The following is an 8,055-nucleotide window of genomic DNA, read 5'->3' as shown; positions in this document are numbered from 1 at the left end:
GCCTCAAAATCCAGCTCCCCTGCTCTACCAGTTACCCACCACTTGCTCCCATCCCTCTCTGATCCACTCTGTGCCCTGGTGACATCCTCCAGTAGCATCACCTGAGGTTTCCTCACCTCTGACCTCTGAATGGGCTGGGCCAATGGGAGACAAGGCAAGGGCAGGATGTTTCTTCCTGGCTCCCTGCTTCCTTTGGAGTTGGGTCCTGGCAGTGGCTATGTCCTTCTAGGACTTTAGGTCCACACCTGAGCCTCTGGTTCTCATTCCCATCTCTGGAACCATTTTTCTCCTCCTTGAGCTGCTGAGCTTCCCAGTGTTGCTAGGCTCTGGGTGCCCCTTTGTTCATTCCCTTAACCCTGCCTTCACCCCTTGGAGTGAAATCTCTTTATTTGAACCATATTTCATGGGTTCTACTCCACATCATAAGAGCCGCTGGTTAGCTGCCTAATAACCTGGGCAGTCAACCTCCAGGCTCTGCTTCCTCGTCTCTGGTGGCCATCTGGAAAGTTGTGTGTGCTCCTGGAGATAATGCACATGGTTAACCACTGCCCTTGTCCTCTGTGATGCCCCAGCAGAGGGCCCTCAGAATGGTGACACAAGAATTCTGCAGGTCTCCTATCTCTCTGCCTTCCTCCCTGAGCCCTTCTTCTCCTGAAATAAACTCTGCACATTCAGACTGACAAGAACAGGGCACACACCCCTCTAGCAACCTGTCACACAGGCCTAAGAAGGCAGGAGGGCACTCTGCCAGCAAAGCACATCGAGTGTCTGCCAGCAAAGGTCAGCATGCCCGGAATAAGGAAGTACCTGGAGCCAGGAAAGGTAAGTCCAAACCCAAAAACACAGACACCTAGTATTTCAATCAACACAGTCTGCAGTGTCCTTGGAAAGCCATGTTTATGCGACAACAACCACTTAAATGACCCAAGCTTGGAACCCACAAGGTCTCCTTGAATGACTTATGAGGGACACAGCTGACAAGGACTCCAGAAGGCTTGCAGGGTGCAGCTGTGTGGCTCCTTTGCCTCTGCCTTAGAGCTTGGTTTCTCCTGCAGGGACCAGGCCCTGGAGGGGCATCTCAGGGGCTTTGATGAGGTGCACCTCTGGCGAAGACCCCAGGCTCAGACAAGGCAGCCTGCTTCATCCTGGGGATGAACACCGATGTTTTGCTTTCTGTAAAGGAGAAAGATGAGGAAGAATGCAATTATTTCTTCTGGGCATGGAGGTTGAGAGGAAGGACTCTGGCATGATGATCAAAAGCTTAGCATGGAGTCCTGAGGGCGGGTCCAGGCCCTGACACTAATTACTGTCTGACCTTGGCAAGTGTGCTTACCCTCTCGGTAACTCAGTTTCATTAGGAAAATAGTAATAACATGCCTCCTTAATAGCATTTCTGTGAGGATTGAATGAGTTAATCCATAGAAAGTGGTTGGAACTGAGTCCGACACATGGAGAGGGCCCAGGTACCTACTGCTGCTTCATATAATGGTGCACCTTTTCCAAGGGTGGCTGTAGCAATCCCTCCCATCCCACATGCCCTGTTCCAGAGTCCCTCCCCATATGAAGAGCTGGAGTTTCCTTTCCCCTTGGATCTTGGCTGGCTCTGAGTTGTGCAGAAGTGACATTCTTGGACTTTTGGGCCTTAGGAGTATTTGCAACTTCCATGCTATGAGGAAGCAAAAGTCACATGGAAGACTCCTTTGCAGACGCTCAGTCTGGCAGGTCCAACTGGGATCTCAGCTGACAGCCACCACCCAGCCCTACTTCTGTGAGTGAGGAAGATTTTGAGAGGGCTCTGGCTCCAGCCCCAGCCATTGTTTGACTGATCCTGCATGAAAGCCACTGAGCTGGGGCCACTCAACTCCCACTTCTATGAGAGATCAAGTGATTATTGTTTTAAGCCAGTGAATTTTGAGGCAATTTGTTTTACAGCAATAAATAATGTGACTATTTCAGTTATATTTAATGTCTTTATCCCTAACAATGTGTAAGCTAAAACAAAATAGGGACTGAGTTTCTCTGTGTCCCTAGGACCTAGCAAAGGGCAGGTTCCCATTACCAACTGGTTAAATGAATGAACCTGTCATTGCTCTCCAATCTTATGAACCCCTGGTTGAAGTCAGTAATAACGAGCATTCTTATCACTTTGTAAGTAAGGAAAATTGCATTCAGAAAGGTTAAGTGACTGTCTAAAATCACACATCCAGTAGCTATTCCAGTAAAGAAAAGATCTCACTCTCCTGACTCTTCCAATAGGTGTTCTTTCTCTGATGCCATGCTGCTGCGGAGCAGATCCCTCAAGCACAGCTCTGCATAGCCATCCTAAATTGGGGCTTACTCTAGAATAATGTCATCTCATGAGTTCAAGGCTCGAATCTTCCTGAAGCAGATAGTCTTCGGGGAGGTGGGTTGTTGAGAATTGAACCCAGGGTCTTGCACTGAGTTACACCCTAGCCCACAGGTGGTCTTTACATGAGGCATTGGAACAAGAAAGGAATATGGCATGATTGAGAATTAGAGAGGGAACTCCAGGAGGAGAAAAGGCTTTTGGAAAGACTTGCATTCTAATGTGAGCTGGGCCCATGCAGAGCTGGCAGTAGCTCTCGTGGCAAAGAGAATGGCCCTGAGGAGTCTGGGAAACAGATGAGTGGGGGAGAGGATCAAGGGCCTTAGATGTGGAATAGGACTTCTCTGTTGAGCTCAACATGGAAAGTTGTCCATCTTCTGGTCTCAGTCCTTTTGTGCTGGGTAATTTCTAAACAATAGAAATGTGTTTCTCACAGTTCTGGAGGCTGGGAAGTCTGAGAGCAAGGGCCCAGTGGGATCAGTGTCTGATGAGGGCCTGGTCTCTCTCTAAGATGGCCCCTTGTGGCTGTGTTCCCCAGAGGATCAACACTATGTCCCCACGTGGCAGAAGGGATGGGAGGAATGAACTCACCCCTGCAAGCCCTTTTATGAGGCATTAATCCATTCATGAAGTCAGGCTGAAAGACACTTGGTATCACCTCCAAGGGCTTTAAGTTTCAACATGAGTTTAGGAGAGATACATCCAAGCCACAGCATGGTCAAAACAACAGGTTAATCCAGAGGAGCAATGGGCTCAGGAAGAGATCTCTGTTTCCAGAGCAAGTTGTGTTAAGCGGAAGGCACCCATGACACTGATGACAAAGGTGACATGGTCCCCTCTGTCTCAGAAACCAAGGCTGCAGGGCCAGGGATTTAGCTCATTGGTTCCGCCACCTGCCTTGCAAACGCAAGGTCCTGAATTCAATCCCTGGCACCAAAAAAAAAAAAAAGAAACCAAGACTGCAGACCAGAGGTCAGATTATCCCCTTTCCTTCCAGCATTTGCCAGTGTCCAGTTTCTTACCAGTGGAGGGAAACATGACAATTTGGATTTCTCTGGAATCTTGGCAACAGAACTCAGGCTTTTATTAGCACGCAGTTTTTTAAAAAATGGCATTAACCTCAGTAACAAATAAATTTAATCCTGTTCAGCTCAGAATTTAACACCATGGCCTTTCTAAGTTAACTTAGCAAGTGATTTACTTTCTTAGTGCCTTTAACCCCCATCTCCCCAGCAGCTGACCTTCTAGTGGTGTCACTTACCTTACCTCAGGGATGCACATCACAGACAAACCTGAAGACTGGTCTTAGAAATAGTACATACGAGTAAATGTGTTTTAGACATACACCCCACAGTGGGCAGCTTAGGGCTGAGTCCAGGGATACTCAGAGGACCAATGCCAATCTGTGTGTCCTCTAAACTCTTCAGAGCCTCAATTTCTCCATCTGTAAGAGTGGGAATAGTGTAGGACTACTCCCCAAAAGTAGAATTCTATACCAAAGCATTTAACTTTACTGCATCCATACTGAGTCCTTCCCATGAACAGACTGAGGTAACAGATTCTCAGAGGAAGCAGAATGTAGTCTTTATTCTCAGGACTCCCAGTCCACTCAGGGAGAGAGGACTCACACAGCGACAGGTAAAAGGCTGCCAGGAGTGGCACGATGGATTATGGAGGTGATAAATGCTGAGATCAGCCAGAATAAAAGGATGCATGACAGGTGTGGTGGCGAATGTCTATAATCCCAGAGCTCTGGAGACTAAGGCAGGAGGGTTGAGAGTTTGAGGCCAGCCTGGGCTACATACCAAGACCTCGTCTCAAAATAAAACACTCAAAAAACATGTGGATAGACTATATTATTTATTCAAAAAATCTCTTCTACCATCCCCTACCTAGCTCCCCCTTTGGGAAGAGTTACCTCCTGGCAATCTTGGAGTCAGAGTTGGCCAGGTGACTTCATTTCCCAATTGAGCTGATGCACATCACATCCAACTGGTTTCCATAGCCACGAGGGGTTTCTTGTGGTTCACATCACTTCTCCTGCAGGTAACCCCCCTCCTTAAGAGGCCCTGTTTCTTCAGCCTAAATCTGGACTGAAGATGGAACAGTAATGAATGATGAACATGTAATATGAATGAGAAATCATCCTTCCTGGTTGGAACTGTCTGTTACACAGCATAACTTTATCTAAACTGACTGATAAAAGCTTCATGCAGATGCAAGGATCCAAGTTCGATCCCCGGTACAAAAAAATAAAAAAGCTTCATGCAGAAAAATCTGAAGTGACTAGTTATATATTAAGTGCCTTGCATGCTAAGCAAAGCCCCTTAAGAGGAGCTGGAAATGACTGGTTTGTGTGTGTGTGTTTTGTTTCCATGAGACAAGGTCTTACTATGTATTCAGGTCAGGCTGCCCTTGAACTCAATACGTAGCCCAAGCTGGCCTAGAACTCCCAGTGATCCTCTGGCCTCAGGCTCCGAGTGCTGGGTTTACAAACTTGTGCCACCAAGCCCAGCTGATGATGATTTTTAAAAAAATCAATAATAGTAATAATAACTATCCCTTGTATTGAACTTAATAGTTCCCAGTCCTTTTGATTATTTTGAGGCAGCATCTTGCTAAATAGCTTAGGCTGAGCTCTAACTTTGGTCCTCCTGCCTCAGCCACCTGAGGAGCAGGGATTACAGGCATGTACAACCATGCCTGGCCTCACCTAACATTGTGATATACATTGTTAGCACCCAGCCTGTGAGATGAGTATTTCCCCCACTTTTGCAAAGGAAGAGTCCAAAGAGGATAAAGCCCTGCCCTTGTTTAAACAACTCAAGTGCAAACAAGTCCCACCCAGTCCAGATCCTCTGGCTTCCAGCCCAGTACTGAGATCCCCCTCTGGGGGCTGAGAGCCAAGGTTGCCGTGGAGACCAGCGGCACAAGTGCTCTGGTGCTACCAGGCAGTGAGGCCCAGACAGTAGCCAGCTCAGCTCCTGGGGTGGAGTTGTGCCTGCTTCTGCTGCCCTGGAGCTTGGCAAACAGCTGTGGGGTGACAGGCTTCCTCCGAAGACCTCTTTCCTCCCATTTTGAAAGGTTCAATCATCTCCATGGGGTTGCAATGTGTGTTCGCAGAGGAGCCCCCTTCCCTGCCCCATCTCCTTCAGTCTGGTTTCATCTTCAGTGGGAAGTTCTGTGGTTAGGATGTAGATGCAGGACTGAGAATCATTCAAGAAAGGGAGATAATGAAAGAAAGGAGTGAGACAAATAACAATGGACAAAAATGGCATTAGCGCTGCGTGTGGTGGTGCATGCCTGTAGTCCCAGCCCTCGGGAGGCTGAGGCAGGAGGATTGACAGGAGTTCAAGACCACCCTGGACTACATAATGAGTTTGAGGCTATCCTGAGCTACATAGTGAGACCCTGTCTCAAAAAAAAAAAAGAAAAATAAACTGAATTAGTTTCTAACACATAATCCAGGTGGTCCCCATCCCACTGCCAATGTGACTGCCGATCTTCTGGGGTGCTGTACCCTGACCAAGCTTCCAGTGGAGCTGGGGTGGGAGTTGCAGAACTGAACCCCAGTCAGTGCAGCACAGCCAGGGTGGGGCCAGTTGTGTGAATCAGATGTGACTCAACTGGCTGCTCTTGAGCTATCGGAGCCAGATAGGACACTGTGGTTGGACCAGACCAGGTGACCTGCAGCTACTAGGGTGTTCCTGCTCCCCTCCTGCCTCTGGGACTGCTGAATGGTTGATACAGCACCAGGGATTAGGGTACTTCCCTCCCGAACATCCCACTCTAACTTGACTCTCATTGGATTCCAGCCTCCTTGGTGCACAGTCTCTTGTTTGAAACATTCATGAAAGTAGTTTGGGTTCGCATCCCCCCACTTTTTGAGAAAGCATGTATCAGTACTTACTAGTGCCACATACCACTTTAGGTCCTTTGCATGAATTAATTCAATAACGTAACTCTGTTACGGTAACACAGTACTCTGATAAGGACATAATTCTGATACTGATACAGAATACATAATACTAGGTACTAATATATACTACATAGTACTGATAAGGAAGCTGGAAAATTTTGGTGCAGTTACTATTTACAGGGAAATGACCTAAAGGGATGTCCTGAAGAATAGTGGAGGAATTGAAGAGATTGGAAGGTCAAGATCTGAACAAACATTTGGTCATATTGTAAATACATGGCAAGTTGGCTGGATATCTCAGCTAGCCTTTTTTTATTTCCCCCTATAGCTAAAAGGAAATTTACTCAAGGGATAGATGATTGGATTGGGAGTTGGGAGACCTGGGACCTGAATCTGAATTTGTCTCTGATTAACTGAGTGACTTGAACAGGCAGCTCCCTAGGCCTAGATTCCCTATCAATGCAGTGGAGGTTAGGGGCTGGCACTGGACATCTAGGGACTTTGCTATGTATTTACCATAAAGTCAAACACAGTTCAGGTACTGCTCTTCCAATCTGCAAAGCGCCTTCAGTAGTCTTAGGCACAATGCTTTTGATCCATTTAATTAGAGAGAGTAATTACACCAAGACTTTGCAGTTTCTTCATCTGCAATGGGGGTGATGTAATGACCTAAAGTCCAACAGCACCTCTAGTCCTTGGCCCTGGGCTCTGCAGAGCAGCTGGTGGAGACCTTCCTGGGAAGTGATGGGGAGGCTGCTACAGTTGGACTCTTTTCCCAAACAGCTGGTGCCGAGAGCAGGGAGGGTAGGACAATCTCTAAGAGTAACCAACTGCAGTGTCTACCAAGAGTGACCCAAATGGCCACTAGCCAGCCACCCGTGCATGTTCTTTGCAAGCTGTGGCCTCTCCTTCAAAAGTCTCTTTCTCTCCAGAATGTGGAGAAGTCTCTCATTCCACATCTGCACCTATCCCCCTGAGCAGGGCTTCAACCCGAACCTCCTCTTTCACCACACCCAATGTGTGACCTCTACATGGGCTCCAGGACTCCTGTAGAGGAGAGAATAGGTCACACCCCATATCCCTGCTCCTGTTCCAGGCACTAGGTCTTCTCTTATTTCCCAAGGCTGCCAGTTTAACCCTTGCAAGGCTACAGGCTTGTGATAAGTAAAAGAGTGTTAATTACAGGAGAAAAGCAATTGAGTTGGAGATGTCCTACGACTCTCCTGAGTGCCCCAGCCCTGGCCCTCGGTACCCTGGGCACCCTTCTTACCCTCTCCCTCCTGGCTTGCTGCCTGATCACAGAGCTAACTTGACTCCCACAGATAGGAGGGTCCTTGGCCATATCTCCCCTATCTAGATACAGGCTCCAACCAATGCTCTATATTCCCCAAGAGAGAAGACGAAAGCCTCCCTTCCACCAGGCAGTGGGGTAGCTCTGTCTGCTCTGGCTTCCACTACAGCCTTTTATATCAGGGCCAGGGATTTAGCTCAGTGGTTTCTCTGCCTGCTGCGCAAGTGCAAGGACTGGAGTTCGATCCCCGGTATATCAGCATGCATGGCCATTTATTTCCTCTTGTCTCAACCTATCCATCATGGAATCAGAGCCTTTCCTCTGCATCATATATGGCCCAGTGTTTTTCCCATAACAAAAAGCAGTCTTGGGCTGGAGATGTAGCTCAGTGGCTGAGCATTTACTGAGCATGCGCACCTCCCTGGGTTTAATGCCTAGCAGCACCACCAAAAAATAAACAAACAAACAAACACAAAACCTTTTCCATTAGAAGGATTT

At 47.7% G+C, this 8,055-nt stretch overlaps 1 long non-coding RNA gene across 1 annotated transcript in view; it reads right to left on the bottom strand.

Annotated features, from left to right (window-relative positions):
• Positions 1 to 878: 878 nt before the first annotated feature.
• LOC110347972 (uncharacterized) overlaps positions 879 to 8,055 on the bottom strand; it is a 43,252-nt gene continuing 36,075 nt past the window's right edge. Inside the window, exon 4 of the long non-coding RNA XR_002392926.2 lies at positions 879 to 1,173. This is a non-coding gene — a long non-coding RNA (uncharacterized LOC110347972). The remainder of the gene's footprint in view (positions 1,174 to 8,055) is intronic.

The sequence above is a fragment of the Heterocephalus glaber genome, unplaced genomic scaffold (genome assembly GCF_053883595.1).
Source record: "Heterocephalus glaber isolate CG9 unplaced genomic scaffold, H.glaber_assembly_v1.0 deba00001457, whole genome shotgun sequence".
NCBI classification, from domain to species: Eukaryota; Metazoa; Chordata; class Mammalia; order Rodentia; family Bathyergidae; genus Heterocephalus; species Heterocephalus glaber.
The sequence above is the reverse complement of the archived record's forward strand: the minus strand, read 5'-3'. Positions and strand labels throughout refer to the sequence as shown.